Consider the following 21,299-nt stretch of genomic DNA (forward strand, 5'->3'; position numbering starts at 1 on the left):
CCTGAATCACAGAATTGGGTATCCAAGCCAAAGTTCTCTCTATCCCCAAATTGCAAGGCGTGACTCACAAATGAATTTTTTTTAGCTTTTCAATATCATTTCACTTATTTATTTATTTATTTATTTTACTCTCCCTCTCCCTTCTCTGTCCTGGTGTATGTGTGCATGTACCACAGTGCTCCTGAGGAGGTCAGACAACACCTGAGTCAGTTCTCCACTTCCACGACATGAGCCCTGGAAATCAAATTCAGCTTATGCATCCTTATACTCTAGTCCATCTTACCTGCCCCTGAGGTAAGGTTTGTTCAACGAACATACATTGATATGAATGCTACATACAATGACCTTGCTTTGGAAAGTTCAGGTATAGCTCAGTGACAGAACTATTCCTACACACATGCATGAGGACCCAAGTGTGATCCACAATGGCAATATATTCAAAGAGGGTAGCATACTCTGTTATCTGAAAATGGTTTTTTTTCTCAGAATCAATTTATGTCTCCTTTTAGTCCTAAAAAGAATGGATGTCATTGTCTTAAAATAACCCTTGATTTTACATCTCAAACAAGCTAACTTGTGACATTTAGTTCTTTCTAAAGACAAATCAGCATTGAAAAACAATGGTAGTCCTCTAGCTGTGAAGAAAACAGGACAAGATTAGAAGGTACATTTTGCATGTCATCATCTTGACACATGCTGCCTCTTCTAGATATAAATGCAGCAGCTTGGTTGGAGATGCACTGCCAACTTGGGGATAATTAGCCAGATTCACCTCATATATCTCTGTGGCTAAAACATTAGCAGAGAATCTCTATACAACACACCCTACTATATCAAGCTATGTGAGACCCAGCACCATACCAAGTCACTGAGAAGATTCAAAGGAGAACAACAGCAACAAAAAAAAGTACACATGAGGTAGAGAAAACTGACTTGTATGTATTCTGGGTAGCTGTCTTAGTGAGCAGAGAACTAGCCAGGCCTAAGGAATGGTCCATCTTCCAAAACTTCACACTAAGTAGTGCAGTCCTGCTGTACACTTTATTCTCAAAAGTAAGAAAGGGGAAAAAATCAAATAAGGGGAAGGTTTGCAATGGACACATCATGGTAACTTTGTTTTGTTTTGCTTTTTTAATCTTTAGCAAAACTTTTTTTTAACCTGTATGTATTCTTATTTAGAATGTAACACTAATAAGCGTGACAGAGTCCCACTCATAAATATTTACCAAGAATCACAAGTAATTACAGTATTTGGTACTAGAATCAAAGACACCATTTAAATTGCCAGCTTTGAGTTATTGGTTATATCAAAACGATGACCTAGTTAGTCATGTGGAAGAGAATCCACAAGCAGGATGTTTCCTCTGTCTTGTTTCTTGGCAACGAGACACTTACATGTTAGGGCAGTCAACAAACCTCCAGGTCTTCTCTAGATGCCCTTCGGAATGGGGAAACAGATGGCCAGGAGTCCCATAGGGGTTTCATCAGAGGTACCACCCGCAAATTCAGCCCTCCTTCTGAGGCTCCGATCCAGTTGTCTCTGCTGTGGTCAAAGATTGGCTCCCACACCAGACAGCACTGGGCCATTTTGAGTTTGATGATGGCACAGTCATGCTGCTTCACGGGTATGGTGATTTCTATGAGGCAGTCTCCATCTTGAAGCTCCACTAACTTGTTTTCATTTGTTTCATTTGCTTTCAGCAACTCTCTCCTCACTATGAAGTCCCGTTTTGTCACATAACCCACAAAAACAGCTATGCTCAGGTCTCTTGGGCTGATCTCTTTCTCTTTTACCATGTTATCTTTCAGGAGAAGAGCGTGGCTACACCTTTCATCATGGCACCATCTGCAATCCACAGCATGAGAGTGAAGACCGAGCAGCCCAGGAATTACAGGCCAGTATTTACCAAAGACAGATCCATTTTCATGGCTGGCTAGCAGTGAACGTGACTTTTCTATCAGCTTTTCCGGGCACAAAGACTATGCCGTTTCAGATATGACTGGGAACTGTTCAAACAACATTTGCACAAGGAGTTGGGTCATCTGTGCAGCAAATAGCAAAGCAGATTCAGGAAAAGCTAAAGGGGATTGCGTTTGAGCTTACTCCACATTTTTTTCTGCTCTCAAACATTACAGTATGAAAGAGAAATAATACATAATTTAAGCTTGCTTCGTGGTTCCATTTATCATGCTTGATATAAAAATACCACTTCCATACATCGGTTGAAAGGACCTATTTACTGTTTTTTAAGCTGTTTAATTTTGAAATAAGCATTATCTTCGTCATCCAGCAAATGTGTAGCTCTCCAGCTGAACATAGATAAATGAATATCCTCGGACTGTTTGTTATCTACAAGCACCCAAACGAGAAAGATAAATCTAATTAACTGGGGGTGGGGGGAATAACCTTCTTTGAACAATTTCAAAATTATCTCCAAGAGATACAAATACATCTCATAATCCTAAAGAGCAAATAAATAAAATGGGGGGAAAGCCCACAAGGCCCCACCCATACACAAAGCTCTATAGGCAACTAAAGAAAGCTGAGAGTGGGAGAAGTAAATCTTCCTCGGGGAAGATCACATCAATTGGCTATTCAATGCCAAATGGCCAACCCTGAAAACATACTTATGAGAAACATTATACAGACTGAGTACCTTATATTTATGAATATATGCATTCACATATACATAAATGACTGTATATACATAACAACAACTTTTTAAAAGAGACATGAATTTGAAAAAACTCAAGAAGGAGTGTATGAGTATATGAGAGGAATTGGAGGGAGAGAAGGCAAGAAGGAAATGTTGAAATTATATTATAATCTCAAAACTGGAAGAAAAAAAAAGGTTGAAGTTGCAAGCTTGGTTTGCACACCCAAAAACACAGAAGGCCTCTCAGAACACTCAGCATGCTATCAAGCACAAAGTGACCTTGTCAGACATGACCCTGTACCAGGACAGCCAGCACACGAATTGCATAAGAGAACCAACATCCCTGGGGTGATGTTGTGGAGGTAGAGTGTTTCTGCTATGCTATTCTCTCTCCAGGATGTGTCCCCATCTTCTGCCATGCCCAGTGTAAGTGCCATGGTTCTTCTGAGCCTCCTACCAGGAAGTACACCAGAAAGAACCTAACTCAGCCAAAGTAAATGACAGAGAAGGCCAGTGGATGATGAAGGAAATTCAGCTCAAAGGTACATAATAAAAATCATAGAAGAAAACTTCCCTAACCTAAAGAAGGATATGCCAATGAAAATACAAGAATCTTACAGAATACCATAACTGGACCAGAAAAACAAGTTCCCTCACCAGATAATAAGCAAAACATCAAACCTATAGAATAAAGAGAAAATATTACAAGCAGCTAAAGGAAAAGGCCAAGTAATATATAAAGGCAGACCTATCCGAATTACACCTGACTTCTCAATGGAAACTATGAAAGCTGGAAGATCCTGGTCAGATGTCCTACAAATGCTAAGGGAACAAGATATGCCAGCCCAGACTACTGTACCCAGCAAAGCTTGCAATAACCCTAGATGGAGAAAACAAGACATTCCACAATAAAACAAAAAAATATCTCTGTATTGTTTTGGAGACTGTCCTGGAACTTGCTCTGTAGACCAGGCTGGCCTCAAACTCACAGAGATCTGCCTGCCTCTGCCTCCCAAGTGTTGGGATTAAAGGCGTTCACCACCAATACTAGGCGACAAAACCAAATTTAAACAATAGATATCCACAAATCCAGCGCTACAGAAAATACTGGAAGGAAAACTTCAACCCAATGAAGACAACTACACTCACAAAGACATAGGCAATAGATAATCCCACTTTACTAAACACCAAAAGAAAAAGGGAAGGAAACCCACACACAATAACACCACCACCAATAAATACAAAACAAACAAGAATCAACAACCAATTGTCATTAATATCCCTCAATGTCAACAGTCTCAACTTGCCAATAAAAAGACACAGACTAACAGAGTGGATACGAAGACAGAACCCATCCTTCTTCTGTATACAAGAAACACATCTCAATGTCATAGACAGATGTTGCCTCAGAATAAAGGGTTGAGAAAAGATTTTCCAATCAAATGGACCCAAGAAACAAACTGGTGTAGCAATCCTAGTGTCTAATAAATTAGACTTCAAATTAAAATCAATCAAAAGAGACAAAGAAGGACATTTCATATACATCACAGGAAAAGTCCATCAAGATGAAGTCTCAATTCTGAACATCTATGCCCCAAATACAAAGGCACCCACTTTCATGAAAGAAAGAGTACAAAATGCACACAAAGTCTCACACACTAGTAATAGGAGACTTCAAGGCTCCACTCTCACCATGAGCCAGGACTTCCAGACAGAAACTTAACAAAGAAACAAAAGAACTAACAGAAATTATGGACCCAATTGGCTTTAACAGACATCTATAGAACATCCCATCCAAACACAAAAGACTATACCTTCTTCTCAGCGCCACATGGAACCTTCTCTAAAATCGACCACATAATCAGAAACATAGCAAACCTCCCCAGATACAAAAAATTCAGAATAACCCCCTGTATCTTATCAGACCACCAACCACCATGCTTTAAAATTAGAATTCAACAATACAAATCGCAGAAACCCTACAAACTAATGGAAATTGAACAATGCACAAATGCACCATCCCTGGGTCAAGGAAGAAATAAAAAAGAAATTAAAGACTTCCTGGAATTCAATGAGAATGAAGACACAACTTACCCAAACTTATGGGACACTTTGAAAACAGTGCTGAGAGGAAAGTTCATAGCACTAAGTGCCCACATGAAGAAACTGGAGAATAGTCACACTAGACAATTAATAGCACAACTGAAAGCTCTAGAACAAAAAGAAGCAAACTAACCCAGGAGGAGTAGACACCAGGAAATAATCAAATTGAGGGCTGAAATCAATAAAGTAGAAACCAGAAAAACATTGCAAAGAATCAATGAAACAAAGAGTTGGTTCTTTGAGAAAATCAACAAAATAGACAAACCTTTATCCAAACTAATCAAATGGCAGAGACAGAGAGCATACTAATAAACAAAATCAGAAATGAAAAGGGACACATAACAATGGACACTGAGGAAATCCAGAGAATCATTAGGGCATACTTTGAAAACTTGTACTCCGCAACATTCGAAAATTTAAAGGAAATGGACAATTTTCTGGACAGATATCACTTGCCAAAATTAAATCAAGAACAGATACACAAACTTAACATACCTACAACCCCTAATGGCATAGAAGCAGTCATCAAAAGTCTCCCAACCAGAAAAAAAACAATAGAATCTTGAAATTTACAGGTAAATGGATAGCACTGGAAGAAACCATCCTGAGTGAGGTAACCCAGTCGCAAAAAGACAAACATGGTATGTACTCACTAATATATGGATTTTAGACATGGATCAGGATAGTGCCAGTCTGCACTTCCACTGATAGAGAGTCTGGGAAACAGGAAAGAACCTAAAAGATATGCATATATGGACAGTACCCAAGAGAAGAGGATTGAGACAAGATCCTCTGAATGGATGGGGAACACGGTGAGGGGTGGGGGGGAGTGGGAGCTGGGAAGAAGAGAGGGGGTGAAGAGGAAGAGAGCTGGCCATGGGGGAACAGGAAGTTGAGTGGGTGGGGGTAGAATAGGGGGAAGAGGGAATCATAGGATAGAAGACAGATCAGGCACCAGAGTGACCTCCAGTGATCTAAAGGGATAACACCAATTGGCAAGCTAAGCAATAGTGGAGAGACCACCTCGAATGCCCATTCCTAATAATGAACTTGATATCTATAAACATCCTGGAGCCTTTATCCTGTGACTGATGGAAGCAGAGGCAAACACACAATTAATCACTGAACTGAACCCAAGGAACCCAGTGACAGAGAGAGAGGAGTGATGAGCAAATTGGCAAAGATTGGGCTGGCAAAACCAGCAGAGACAGCTGATCTGAACAGGGGAGAGCTCTTGGACCCCAGACCGACAGTGGGGAGGCCAGCATGGGACTGATCTGGACCCCCCAAATGTGAGTATCAGCGAGAAGGCCTGGGCAACCTATGGGGTCCTGAGCTGTGGATCAGTGTCTATCCCTGGAATACAGTCATCGTGTGCCTATAGCACAAAGAGGGATGCTCTCTCAGCCTGGACTCTTAGGGGAGTGCCTGGACCCTACCCAGAATGAAATGACAGACTCTAGATATCCCCTATGTGGAAGGATTTGACAATAGGGTGGGAGGGCGGGGGGGGGGGGGGAAGGGGAGTGCGGGAGGAGGGGAGGGAGAGGGAACTGGGATTGACATGTAAAACAAGCTATTTAAAATTAAAATAAAAAAAAAATTAAAAAAAAAGTCTCCCAACCAAAAAAAGCCCAGGCCCAGATGGCTTCAGTGCATAATTCTACCAGAATTCAAAGAAGAGTTAATTCCAATACTCCTCAAAGTGTTCCACACAATAGAAGCAGGAGGTTCGCTGCCAAACTTGTTTTACAAGGCTACAATTACCTTGGTACCCAACCCACACAATGACACAACAAAGAAAGAGAACTACAGATCAATTTCCCTCATGAACATTGATGCAAAAATACTCAATAAAATACTAGCAAATTGAATCCAAGGAAACATCAGAAAAATTATCCACCATGATCAAGTAGACTTCATCCCAGGGATGCAGGGATGGTTCAGCATATGAAAATCTATCAGTGTAATCCACCATATAAACAAACTGCGAAGGAAAAACCACATGATCATCTCACTAGATGCTGAAAAAGCCTTTGACAAAATCCAACACCCCTTCATGATAAAGGTCCTAGAGAGATCAGGGATAACAGGAACATACCTGAACATAATAAAAGCAATTTACAGTAAACCAACAGCTAACATCAAACTAAATTGAGAGAAGCTCAATGCAATTCCTCTAAAATCAGTAATAAGACAAGGGTGTCCACTCTCTCCATACCTCTTCAATATTGTATTTGAAATTCTAGCTAGAGCAGTAAAACAACAAAAGGAGATCAAGGGGATAAAAATTGGAATGGAAGAAGTCAAACTTTCACTATTTGCAGATGATATGATAAATTACATAAGTGACCTGAAAAACTCTACAAGGGAACTCCTACAGCTGATAAACACCTTCAGCAAAGTAGCAGGATACAAGGTTAACTCAAAAAAATCAGTAGCCCTATTATATACAGACGATAAATGGCTGAGAAAGAAATAAGAGAAACATCACCCTTTACAATAACCGCAAACAACATTAAATATCTGGGGATAACATTAACCAAACAAGTGAAAGACCTGTATAGCAAGAACTTTGAGTCTCTAAAGAAGATACCAGAAAATGGAAAGATCTCCCATGCTCTTGGATAGGTAGGATCAACATTGAAAAAATGGCAATCTTACCAAAAGCAATCTACAGATTCAATACAACCCCTATCAAAATACCAGCACAATTTTTCACAGACTTTGAAAGGACAATCCTCAACTTTATATGGAAAAACAAAAGACCCAAGATAGGCAAAACAACCCTGTAAAATAAAGGAACTTCAGGAGGCATCGCCATCCCTGACTTCAAGCTCTACTATAGAGCTATAGTCCTGCAAACAGCTTGGTATTGGCACAAAAACAGATGGTATACCAATGGAATCGAATCAAAAACCCTGATATCAACCCACACACCTTTGAACACCTGATCTTTGACAAAGATGCTAAAAATATACAATGAAAAAAGAAAGCATCTTCAACAAATGGTGCTGGAGTAACTGGATGCTGGCATGTAAAAGACAGCAGATAGATCCGTATCTATCACCATGCACAAAACTTAAGTCCAAATGTATCAAAAACCTCAGCATCAATCCAGCAACACTGAAACTCTTAGAGGAGAAAGTGGGAGGTACCCTTGAACAAATTGGCACAGGAGACCACTTCCTGAACATAACACCAGTAATACAGACACTGAGATCAACAATTAATAAATAGGATCTCCTGAAACTGTGAAAGGACACAGTCAGCAGGACAAAATGACAGCCCACAGAATGGGAAAAGATAGTCACCAACCTCACATCTGACAGAGGGCTGATCTCCAAAATTTACAAAGAAATCAAGAGGCAAGTCTCCAAAACACCAAAGGATCCGATTAAAACATGGGGTGCAGAACTAAACAGAGAATTTTCAGTAGAGGAGTCTAAAATGGCTGAGAGGCACTTAAAGTGCTCAATATCCCTAGACATCAGGGAAATGTCAATCAAATAACTCTGAGATACCATCTTACTCCTGTCAGAATGGCTAAAATCAAAACCACTAATGACAGTTCATGCTGGAGAGGATGTGGAGAAATGGGAACACTCCTCCACTGCTGGTGGGAATACCAACTTGTGCAGCTACTGTGGAGATCAGTGTGGAGATTCCTCAGGAAAATGGAAATCAGTCTACCACAAGATCCAGCAATTCCACTCTTATGCATACCCAAAACATGTACCCAAAACACGTACACTCATACAATAAATAAGGACATCTGTTCAACTAGGTTCATAACAACATTATTTGTAATAGCCAGAACCTGGAAACAACCTAGATGCCCCTCAGCTGAAGAATGGATAGAGAAAATGTGGTACATCTACACAATGGAGTACTACTCAGTGGGGGAAAAATGGAATCTTGAAATTTGCAGATAAATGGAAGGCATTAGAAGAAACCATCCTGAGTGAAGTAACCCAGTCACAAAAAGACAAACATGGCATGTACTCACTCATATATGGATTTTAGACATGGAGTAGGGGATTGCCAGCCTACAGTCCCACCACCAGAGGGTCGGGAAACAGGGAGGACCCTAAGAGAGATATGCATGGTAACCTGGAGAACAGTTATATGAGGAGATCTCCTAATTGAATTGGGAACGGGGGGGAGGTAGGGGAGAGGAAAATGGGAGAAACAGAGGGGGAGAAGAGGAGAGGAAAGGAGGACATGGGGGAGCAGGAAGATTGAGCCAGGGCAAGAATAGAGAAAGATGAAAGATACCATAATAGTGGGAGCCATTATAAGTTGGAGGAGAGATCTGGCACTACTGAGATCTTCACAGATCTACAAAAATGACACCAACTAGCATCAAGGCTACCTTAAATGTCCTCCCCTGATAATGACATTGATGACTACCCTATATGCCATCCTCGAACCCTCATCCAGAGGCAGCAGAGGCAGACACCCACAGCTAAAAACCGAACTGCACTCCTGGAACCCAGTTGCAAAGAGGAGTGATGAGCAAAGGAATCAAGACCTACCTGGTGAAACCCACAGAGGCAGCTGACCTAAACAAGGTAGAAGGTATGGACCCCAGACTGATGACTGAGGGGCCAACATGGACTCCAGACTGATGACTGAGAGACCAGCATGGGACTGATCCAGAAACATCACACACACAACCCCCAACCTGGGTGTCAGTGAAGAGGCCTCAGCAATTTATGGGACCTTGGAGAGTAGAGCAGCATTTATTCCTGGCATACAAATGGACTCTGGGAGCCCATTCCACATAGAGGGATGCTCTCTCAGCCTGGACACATGGGGGAGGACCTTGGCCCTGCCCAGGATTATATGACAGACTCTGAAAATCCCTCATGGAAGGCCTTACCTTCCCTGGGGAGCAGAAAGGAGATGGATTAGAATTGGGGGTTTAGGAGGAATGGGGGGCCTGTGGAGGAAAGGAGAGAAAGGGAACTGAGAGTAATATGTGTAAAAAGTTAAATAAAATTTTTTAAAAGTATACTCTGGGTACTAAAGATTTTAGCTGAGAGTGCCCCTATTAAATATTTCCTTATATCAGGTTTCCATGTTGACATCTGAGCTAAGCCAGATCAATGAAATTATTTTTCTGTATTTTTTTTAATTTTGGGAGTGGGTTGTTGAAACCCCTTAGCTAGCAAAGTGGTACATCACACATTTTAGGAGGTTCTTGTGCCCTGCAGCCAGCTGTGAGACAGATGTTTGGTGAGAAAGAACCAGATTTGGGTGTCCAGCATGTGTGCTATACACATCCTGGCTCCTAACGTCTGGAGACTATGCATGTCTCTTTCTCCTGAGACCTGCATTTCCAGGGCTGGCTTGAATTTGTCCATCAGGAAACACTGTTTGGGGGTAGCCTGTATGGTGTTTGATTCTGGCCACACCCTATCCTAATCACAAAGGTGCAGATACCTGCAGTTTTGTGACTTCCTAGACTTCTTCAGCTTGTAGATAAACGGTATAAAATATGCACAGGAAAGCTTTTAACTTCTCTGGGTCTGTGCCTTGAATATCAAAATGCAAAATTTACTTCAGATGAGCCCTCAACATGCTGATTGACTGTTTAGGAGAGAGAAGTAAAATTTATCCTCAACTTGAAGAAAACGATCCTATCTAATTTCAGAAAATGAGCTGGAATGAGCTGCTGATTCTAAATGAATTAAAATTCTGTCTTGTTTCTAAAGAATTACCTACTTTAAGGACTTTTCAGAACCTGTTGAAAGGTAATTAGAGACAATCTTAAGGAAAAAAACCAAAATTTTATTTCCACATTAACTGTGTACTTTGTTAAAGGTTTGGGGCATTTAATTAATGGCAACTATCAAACAGTATGTCAAAGTCTATATTTCTTCTGTTATTAATTTCAGTACATTTTATTAATTCAGCTACAAATACATATAATATACTGAATTAATCTAATGTCATGCTAAAGATCAAATGTCAACTCATGAATTTTAAAATTCATGTTGGCCTTCACATCAATCTCAACCTTTTTCTTCCCCCAAAGAGATCAGTGGTTGCTAAAGGACACGTTTGAGAAGTTACAATGCCCACACTTTTCACAGGGGTGATGAAAATCCACAGACTCCCTACTGTTCTCATGTACAAGTGATTCTTCATGGTTCACACTAATAACAACAAACACAGAGCATGCATTGATTGGACAACATTCTAGGTGCTTAGTATGGGTTGATTCACTTTAGATACACAATACTCATATGTGTTTGCTAATAAATTGCTGTTTATTCTGTTCTTCGTGTAAAGAATCAGAAGGCACAATTATTTTCCAAAATTTGACAACTTACTTATAAGAGGGCTAGGACTGCTAGCAATCATCTAAGCAGAGTCGCTCAGTCACAATCAGTACTGACTACCTTAGCCCTTAGTTCACTTCTCTTTAACGAAAATGGATAGCAAATGGAAAACTGTAAATGTCTTGAAAGAATATCAGTTTGTGTATTCTTTGGTTGTTGTTGTGTGTTGTCTCATTATTTTTAAGTCAAGGTATTAGAGTAGAAAGTTTAATGCTTGTCTTTAAGGATATCTCTTCCCTTAGGAGCTGTTTGCAGTTTCAGACATTTTCAAACCTACATTCAGAAGTGACCATGCACAGTGCATATACACACTATATAATACAGTTAAATTCTCTGTTTTAGAAGTTGCCATTTGCTGGACATGAGTCACTTAGATGAGTAATTCACAGACAAGGCAAGGATATTATACTTGGATTAGTGTAAATTAATCTATTGTTTCAGTTTCAAATGCTCCTAAATTTCCTCTGCAAATAAAAGAAAAATAAAAAATTAAAGCTGACATTGACTCACATGAGAGAGATACATTTATCTTATAGTTAACAAATTGGAGTAAGAATATTCAAAAGCTATATGAAGAACTACTATTTTGTAAACTGCATTAAACGTCATGACATTGGGTATTGATGGTGCTGGGGAGCAGGGAGGAAAGGAACCAATGTCCAGGGAGTTACGGTTTAGCCATCAGCAGTGATGAAACTATGACGGCCTCCAGACCTGTACTCTTCCTTCCTAAAGTCAAATCACTGGCCTTAGACAAAAAACAAGTTGCCTTATTCTAAACCCTAAAGCCAAGAACTAATTGGAACCAAATGCATTTTTAAAGGCTAATCACACAATCATGCAATAGTGGTATATTTAGCATGGGAGTAACCAACTGCTTTCTGATCAGAATTGAGGTCTGCTCCACAGGAGGGATTTCATGCTTGCTACTGTAAATCTTTTCAAAGTCCCATGGCACTAGGTCATACACACTGGAGTGAAACCTACTCTTGTAATTTTGCTAAATGATGTTTATGTGTACCTTTATACATAGACCTGGTCTGCTCGCAAGCTTTATCTGAGCATCAGTCAATGCAGAGATTCATACCTGATCTATGCCCTGAAAATAAGCCATGGAAGTGATCAACCCAGATGGGAAATTTGTATTAACCACTCCAAGGCTCAGAGAACTTTGTGGAAGAGGAGGAAGAAAAAATATAAGAGACAGAAGATGGAGATAAATTCTATGAAATGCTGTTTTGTTTTTGTTTTGCTTTGCTTTGCTTTGTTTTGGATATGACATGTTCATTAAACTTGTGAAAATACAGCAGCTTTGGCTACCTGTGCAAGACCTGCATAATATCAAACCAGTTAAAAGTCTAGCACAAATAAGGGAAGAGCTCTCCCAAGAGCATAACCCTAGGTGAGGAGCTATTGGCAGTTGAGGGCTAAAGGAGAAGGAGAAATGATTCTGGTTGGAAATGTTGCTACAAGTAGACTGCCCATGCTGCATTGCACAGTCCTGCACCTGTGCACATACCAGCAGCACTAATTGGACAGAGTAGGTCATCTTACTTTTACAAAAAGAACGCATGAGGTTGCGAGGGGAATACATCAGGAGGATTCAGAGAAGTTAGAGGAGATATTTTATTTTATACACGTTTACAATGTTTTATTGTATGTATATGTATGTATGAAATTCTCAAAAATACACTTTTAAAGGAAAGAGGAAAATATAATTAATTAAAACAGTGAAAATTAGCCATGACCCACTATCACTTATTAGTCTTTTATTTTTATTATTTTCTACTCTCTTAAGCAAAGTTACTCTCAAATTATTTCTAAAATAAAGACAGCAGTTTTGAGTAGTGGGAAATTCAGAGCTCATTAGACCTGAAGCAAAAAGGTCCAAATGAGAACAATTCCTCAAGCAGAGCTAACTTGGTTCAAGTGAAACATTAATTGGGAATTCTAGATAAAACAAAATGTTTAAATTAAAGCCTTAAGTGTCTTGTGTAACTTTTTGATTAGGGCAGTTACACTGAGCATGGAATTCTGAGAGCACACAACCGATTCCTGAAGTACAAATATTTGTCTTGAACAATAAAATCTAGTGCAAAATTTCACAACTGTATATTTACAAAACCATCACATGCATATACATCATCCCTAGTTCTGCCTCCTTCTACCTTACCCTATTTTAGACCCTTTACAATTGTCTACGGTGCGCAAATATTCCGACTACAGAAATACTTAACCTGATGAAGCTTGAATTGCTCAATGTCTATTTATAGGACATCAATACCCAAGTGATGACCAAGAAATTAATCACACCCATAGAGCTAATGCACCATTTTTAAATATGACAAATATAACATCTTTGTCATATACAAAATATCTCTATTTCTTACAAAATAAGCAAACCTTTAAAACAATATTTTTACCTCCGGTTAATTTTAAAAGCTCACACATCCCTCTGCAATGCACTCACGCTGGTGTGGAAAGTGTCAGCACTTCTCAGGTTAAAAGAGGAAGGAGGTAATGAGGAAATGAAAGATCTCCTGGAAAAAAGGAAAGCTCACAATTTGATCTACTTTAATTCCGGCTCCAGGTCTCACTCATCCTACAGAAGATGTTGAGCACCCAGCATGGTGCATGGCTAGATTTTCACTCAAAGTACACGAAAAGTCTAAACCCACCCACCTAACGCCACCCCTGCAACATTCAATCTTCTCTTCCTTTGTTTTTGGATAACGTACTATCACTTTTCAATTTTAAAAATCTGAAATAGATGTTAACGTTAAATCAAGACTTAACAGAGTCAGAGCAGAATTCCGTGGAGCAGGAACTAAATTCCCCCTAGGACTTCCGGTTTCACAGCTCTTGTTTCCTTGCTCCTTATAGATCAATGTCATGGAACAGAAAGCGACATGAGCATGAGCTCAGAACAGGGAGCCGCTAGACACTAGCTGCGATCACAGATGCTTTGACATGCTAGACCTACTTAGACTTCGTTCCGGCCCTGAAGTTTTTAAATGAGCAAGTAGCCTTTATGGGTACTTTTGGAGACTTTTGACCTTGATACACTTTGCTTGGTGGACACGTTGAAAAGGCCTGTGGTATGCACTATGGAGAAGAGATGAATCGCTTTCAAACAACATTTTTTAAAAACCTATGTCAGGAGTTGACAAGAGAGATAAAGGGGGGAGGGGCAGAAAACACTGGGCAAGAGAGGAATCATAGAAAAAAATAAGTTTGGGAATAATGCTACAGATATCAATGTCTATACAAAAAAAAATAAGACAGCCTCATACTGAATACAGTGATTGCCTTCCATGGTTCCTTTGTCCCCTCACACAGATGGAGAAGAGTAGGATTCACCAGTCTGTGTATAATTGCCTCCCAGATAACCAAGGTGACTAATACAAAAGCAGGTTATCCAGAAGCGATTTCAGCAGTCTCTTAAAAGTGAAATGTTAAAAAAAAAAAAGTATAGAGTGAAAATAAGAGCATTTCAAAGTGAAGACTTTTAAGAGAGTGATTTGGAAAAAAAAATATATATAACCAATTTGAGGAAGTAATGGGATTAACACAAATCCCCAGGCAATCCTTGCACTCCCACCAATTTGACTTCTAAACTAACCTTTGCTCTACGATCTCTCCAAGAGTTTCCTGTTTAATCCTGTAATAGTCTGGCAGCTTCTTTAGCCTTTCACATCTGCACTGTTAGCATTACTTTAGTACAATTTGCCTTAGTTTTTTATGTTAATTACTCATATAAACTCCCCAAGGGAATAAACAACACTGTCATTTGTGCAGTGGTTGGCACAAGGTGCTCTCCATTTATTCATTAACATTTAAAATCAACATGCATGTTTTACCTCTGGAATTATCAATTATTTTCAAAGGTAGGACCCTGGTCATTGTGGTGGCTTGCAAAAGAATGACCTCCCTAGAGCCATATGTTTCAATGCTTAGTCATCAGGGAGTGACACAACTTGAGAAGGATTAGGAGGTGTGGGCTTGCTGAAGTAGGTGTGGCCTTACTAGAGGAAGTGTGTCACTGAGGGTGGGCTTTGGAGTTTCCAAAACCCAAACTAGGTCCAGTGACTCTGACTCTCTGTCTGCATCTCTGTGTCTCTGTGTCTGTTTCTGTCTGTCTCTGTGCCTCTGTCTGTTGGTCTCTCTCTGTGTCTCTGTCTCTGTCTCTGTCTCTGTCTCTGTCTCTGTCTCTCTCTCTCTCTCTCTCTCTCTCTCTCTCTCTCTCTCTCTCTCTCTCTCTTGCTGCAGATCCAGATGTAGAATTTTCAGCTACATCTCCAGCACCATGTTGGCCTGTTCCCCACCATGGTGATAATAGACTAAAGTTCTGAAACTGTAAGCAAGCCCCAGTTAAATGCTTTCTTTTATAAGAGTTGCCATGGTCATGGTGTCTCTTCACAGCAATAAAATAGACAGTCAATAACAGTGTCAAGGGTGATGACCCCCCCCATGGGAGGCTTCACCCTCCCTGGGGAGTGGATAGGTGGATGGGATGGGGGGTTGATGGGTTGGTGGGGGGCATGGGAGGATGGGAAGGAGAGGGAACTGGAATTGGTATGTAAAATAAGATTGTTATTTATTTAAAAAAATAAGAACAGTATCAATGGTGACTTCCTTATGCTGCCCATCTTGTAGTTAAGGAATGTGCATTACTGCATTAATCTTCAAAAAACTATAGCAGACCAAGGTTTGGTTCATATCAGTGGATAAGAAACAAATTCCCATATTAAGTAGCTGACAGGAACTACCAGGTGGGTAGCAGTCTACCATGAGTTTTCTCTTGCTTTTCTGGATTTTGTCCACAAGACATGTCACTCTGTTAGCTCCATTTTCTTGCCTCCATTTCCTTTCTGAGCCAGCTGTGTTTCTAATAATATGGTGAAATATTTTCAAAGCCAAAGTAATTCAGGAAACTATTCAGAAGGGTGAAATGGACAAATGTTGGCAGCTAAGTCTCATGTCCTGGCAGCTCTCCCAGGTAGCACAGCCCCTTTCAGCGTTTGGAAAATGCCAACTGTGGCTAAATTTGTGAAATCAAATGGTTTAATTATTTAGCAAAAAAAAAAAAACAGTAGTCAATAAAAGTTGAAATGCCTGTGGTATCCCTAATCAGGATCCCTAGGTCCAGCTCCCCTGAGCACGTTTAACTGGTTTCCTCCCTAAGGCATTGTTCCAAAGTAGGCACTAGTTTTTTCAAATGCAAGGAAAACTCTTTTTTCTTTTTTGCCTGTATTCTTTGTTCATGCTACAATTAATCCTCCTTCTGTGTTTCTAATCCCTTCCTGTAGATTATTGCCTTTATTTTAAATACGTCTTGCTTTTTCACCTTATTTTTAGCCAACTCCAGAACTAATAAATGAGAACTCTTATTACTCTTGACAGATTCATTGCCCTTGACAGTAAAGATGTTTCCTACCTGTTTCATAGATTTTCATTTTCCTATAATGATATCAAAATGCTATTGATAGATCTATTAGCTGAGTGACAAAAAGCACAGTCAATGAGACAGTGTGGTCCAGGTCAGAGCATCCAATGAGGTCCAACCTTACTACCCTGACCACAAGACACATATCCTTCCACTATATCAGACCACAAACACCTCCACTGAGGCACACCTCCTGTTTTCTCCAGCCCTTGGGGACATTTAATAATATTAGGTGAATAGGAGAAAATGCCAAACCATGGCCCAAATAAATAAGTTGTCCAGTGAGATTTTCTCCCTCTCAGATAAAAAGCATTTCTAAGATCTGTGACCCAAGGAAGTGACTCGTAAGTGTGAAATACTCCAGAATCCTGTCAAGAACTCTCTGTATACTTACAACATGATATTGCCATTAAGTGTAATCTGTGACTATGCCTTCCAAAAGCTGCAAGGACACCAAGATGTTTCTGGGGAGGGATGCCTGTAGCTTCCAAGACACAGCGATTTCCAGGGCAGGCATTCAGCTGCTCTCGATCACTACAGTCACAAAGTGAACATTAAAAAAACTACAAGGACACAACAAATTTACTATACTTGAAATTTTTAATTACATTTATTTGTTTGTTTGTTTGGGTGTATATGTCTATGCCCTTAAACTTGCTGAAAAAAGGCATTTCTCTCCTTCTACTGTATGGATGTTAGAAAGCAAACTCTGGTCCTCAAACTGATACCAAACTTACCATATAGAAAAAATGTACAAAGAAAGAAGTACAAAAATGTACTTCTGTGGACATATGGGGGTAGCAATGCATATCTGTAAAGAATCAATCAGGTTTCAAATATTGGGAAATATTTGAAAATAAAAGCAACTATTGAAATAAATGAATCTAAATGAAGCTGGTGTAGAAGAGTGTCCCCATTGTAACTGGGAGAGATAGACGGCAAAGCTAGGTGCATTCCATTGCTCTCATTTTCCCTCTAAAGGCCACTAACTTTTTAATTCATGTCCTATTTACTCCAGCATCTCCCATTCTCATACATGAGTAGCCTGCTCTGGATTGTCTGTGAGAGAGAAGAGGAAGCAATACTTGGCATTAGGAGCAGTGCTGGGAAAACATCATGTCAAGGCACACTGTCATGCCTGACTTTAATGTCACCATCAACTCTAACTAAGACAGCTCCATTTAGCAAGACCAACGCAATGTCTACTACCTGCCCAAACACTGCATTCCTCAGTGAAAGGCATTTAGATTTGATCTGGCTGAATTTGTGTAAAGCATAACACATAATGATTTTTTCTTTATTTTTCTAAAGGTAAAATCAATACATTGCAATATAGGAAGCACAGAAAGCTAGGTTCACAGAGAAAGAAGGATTGCCCCCCTCCCCCTCTCTCTTCCTCCCTCCCTCTCTCCTTCTCCCTCTCTGTCCTCCATGCTTTCTCCTTTTCTCTTCTCTCTCCTCTATACATTGAAAAGCATATCCCAAACTAACATACGAGTAGTTTCTATAGTGTTAGGTCCCTCCAAAATGCATTTTGAAAGTTAATTTCCATCGTTAATGGTCTTCATAGGGGGATACTTTGGCCTGGTGTGGTGGCACACACATTTAATCCCAGCACTTAGAAAGCAAAGCAGGCAAATCTCTGAGTTCAAGACCAGTTTGGACTGTTCAGTGAGTTCCATGCCAACCAGGGCTATGTAGAGAGACCATGTTTCAAAAAACAAGAAAGAAGGGGCATACCTCTAAGCCACAAGGACTCTGTTTTCATGAATAAACTAACTCTGTCATTGTTGAAGTAGGTTAGTTACACACTCTAACCCTTGTTCCTTGTCCATGCTGCAGAACAAAGACACAAAGATTATTCTGGTTAGTTTTTTTCAAATTGACACAAACCTAGACATATCTGATAAAAGGAAATCTAATTGAGGAATTGCTTACTCTGAATTGACCTGTAGGCAATTATGTGGGGGAGATATTGTTATTATTATTATTATTTATTAATTAATGTTTGATATGGGAAGGTCCAGCCCACTACAGTCGGCGCCACCCCTAAGCAGGTAGTCCTGGGTTGTATAAGAAAGCAAATTGATCAAGCAATGGGAACAAACCAGTAAACAGTATTCCTCCATTGTTTGCTTCAGTTCCTCCCTCAAGCTCCTTCCCTGGCTTCAGCACAGATGAAAGATAAGCTATATGATAAAATAAACCCATTCCACTCAGGGTTGCTTTGGTCATGGTGCTTATCAGAGCAACAGACAGCAAACTGGGATGCCAATGCAGCCTAGTCAAGATCTCCCAGCCTCCAGAATGCTGAGTCAAATCAATGTCTATCGATTATAAAGTCTGTGGTGCTCTGTCATTCAGCAGAAAGCAGACCATGATTTTATAGCACTCTTGCCCTTGTAGATCCATAATGTGTTGCTTGTTTATTTGTTGTTACTGCTGAAACCACCTGGTTTCAAATGTAGAGCTTTAAGCTTCAATTGCAGGAGTAGAAGAAGATGAGTCAATATCCTTAGTCCTTCCTTTAAATTTCCGCCTTCATTCCTTTTGTCCAGCTAACTGCAAATCATAGCTCTCTCTGAGATGACATTATGCTTTTGTATGAATGGATATTTCTATAACAATGTTCCCTATGAGGCCAGAAACTGGCTCTTACATGTGGCTTCAATTCCTAACCATGTTCTTTGGTACTCTTTCTAAATGTCAATTTTTCAAGAAGAATCGTCTCACATTTTGACCCAAATCAAATACTTTAAATTTCTCATCTGTAGTAACAGTTGTTTGTGTGTTCAAATACTGCCTTTCTTGTTAGAAGGTGGTTTTTAAAGCAGGACTGGAGCTCATATGGTACACCCATGTTGGTTCCATGAAGACTCCCTTTTAATAGCACACATGCCTGTGACATGGTGAGGGCTCATTCAGGGTCAACCCCACTCATGATTATGGCAGTGAACATGTGCCAACACACAACACTCTCAAGACAGAGACACTTTCTGTTTTTAATCACCCTGCCCCCAGCACCTAATAAAAAGTTGGCACCTAAAAAAATACCTAATTGTCAAGTTTAATTTTGATACTATAAATTTGGACACTTAAAAGTCAAGTCAAAGCCTAACCATTAACATCAGTAGGAAGGAGGCCCAGTGGATAAAAGGTATTGGTCACTGTGACTGACAACCCGAGTTTGGCTGAGAAGTCACAAGAAGGTGAGAGCTAAATGCAGCAAGGTATCCTCTGACCTCTATGTGTGTACCACGCACAACACATACACACATAGAAAAGTAAGTAAAGTGCAATTTAAATATTGAAAGATCAATTTATCTGGTCATTTAATCTGCTCTTTGCATTCCCCTTAAAACGCACACACACTTGCACATGCAATTTCACACAAATATTAATCTCTATATACATGGAGTAAATCACCTCTAAGCCGATGATTCCATGTCATTTACTTAGTCTGACTTCTACAGAGGCTGCCTACTATAACTTAGACCAATGGTTAAGTAGAAGGCATTAGAAGGTTAGCATCATGTGTTACCATAGTCAGATTTTTTTTACATAATTAAATAATGCTTGTTGAACATAGTCTATTTTATCTTCCTGTCGTCCCTAACTGCTTATAAAGATCTCATGCAGTCACTCAAAATAAAATACAAAACTGAAGCTGTTGTTACAGTTTAATACATTTTAATTAAAAAATAATTACATTAATTTCCCAACTTTCTTTCCTCCTTCCAGTCTCCATTGTTTCCTCCCGCCAACTCATCCCACCCCTTCTCAAATTAATAGCCTTTTCTTTACTACTGACTGTAGTAATTTAAAGTGTGCGTAGCAGAGATAGTAATCTCTTATGTTAAAATCTTTAAAGCAAGTTCCAATGTGTTATGGCACCATTTATTACTTTGCATATTGTTACCAAGGAATTGCAAATTTTATTCTAGTTGTCTGTCTTAGTTAGGGTTTTCTATTGCTGTTAAGAGACACCATGACCAGTTTATGCTGGAGAGGATTAGAGAAAAGGGAACACTCCTCCACTGCTGGTAGAAGTGCCAACTCATACAGCCACTTTGGAGATTGGTAAATCAGTCTACCACAAGACCCAGCAATTCCACTCTTAGGCGTATACCCAGAAGATGTGCATTCATACAATAAGGACGTCTGTTCCACTATGTTCATAGTAGCATTATTTGTAATAGCCAGAACCTGGAAGCAACCTAGATGCCCCTCAACTGGAGAGTGGATAGAGAAAATATGGTACATCTACACAATGGAGTACTACTCAGTGGAGAAAAAAATGGAATCTTGAAATTTGCAGGCAAATGGATGTCACTAGAAGAAACCATCCTGATGAAGTAACCCAGTCAAAAAAAAAAGACAAACATGGTATGTACTCACTCATATATGGATTTTAGACATGGAGCAGGGGATTGCCAGCCTACAGTCCCACCACCAGAGAGTCTGAGAAACAGGAAGGACCCTAAAAGAGATATGCATGGTAACCCAGAGAAGAAAAATTAATCGAGATTTCCTGAGGGGATTGGGAGCATGGGGGGGAGGGGAGAGAGAGATTGAAGAAAGAGAGGGAGAGGAGGGGAGAGGAGGACATGGGGGAGCAGGAAGATTGAGTCAGGGTAAGAATAGAGGAGAGCAGGATGAGAGATACCATAATAGAGGGAGCCGTTATAGGCTTGAGGAGAGAGCTGACACTAGTGATATTTTCAGAGATCTATAAGAATGACA

The 21,299-nt window shown here is 39.9% G+C and overlaps 1 protein-coding gene across 5 annotated transcripts in view; it reads right to left on the reverse strand.

Annotated features, from left to right (window-relative positions):
- LOC101837871 (muscular LMNA interacting protein) overlaps positions 1 to 21,299 on the reverse strand; it is a 248,602-nt gene that overhangs the window by 186,385 nt on the left and 40,918 nt on the right. The window lies entirely within an intron of this gene.

This window comes from Mesocricetus auratus, unplaced genomic scaffold (genome assembly GCF_017639785.1).
Source record: "Mesocricetus auratus isolate SY011 unplaced genomic scaffold, BCM_Maur_2.0 Super-Scaffold_100691, whole genome shotgun sequence".
NCBI lineage: Eukaryota > Metazoa > Chordata > Mammalia > Rodentia > Cricetidae > Mesocricetus > Mesocricetus auratus.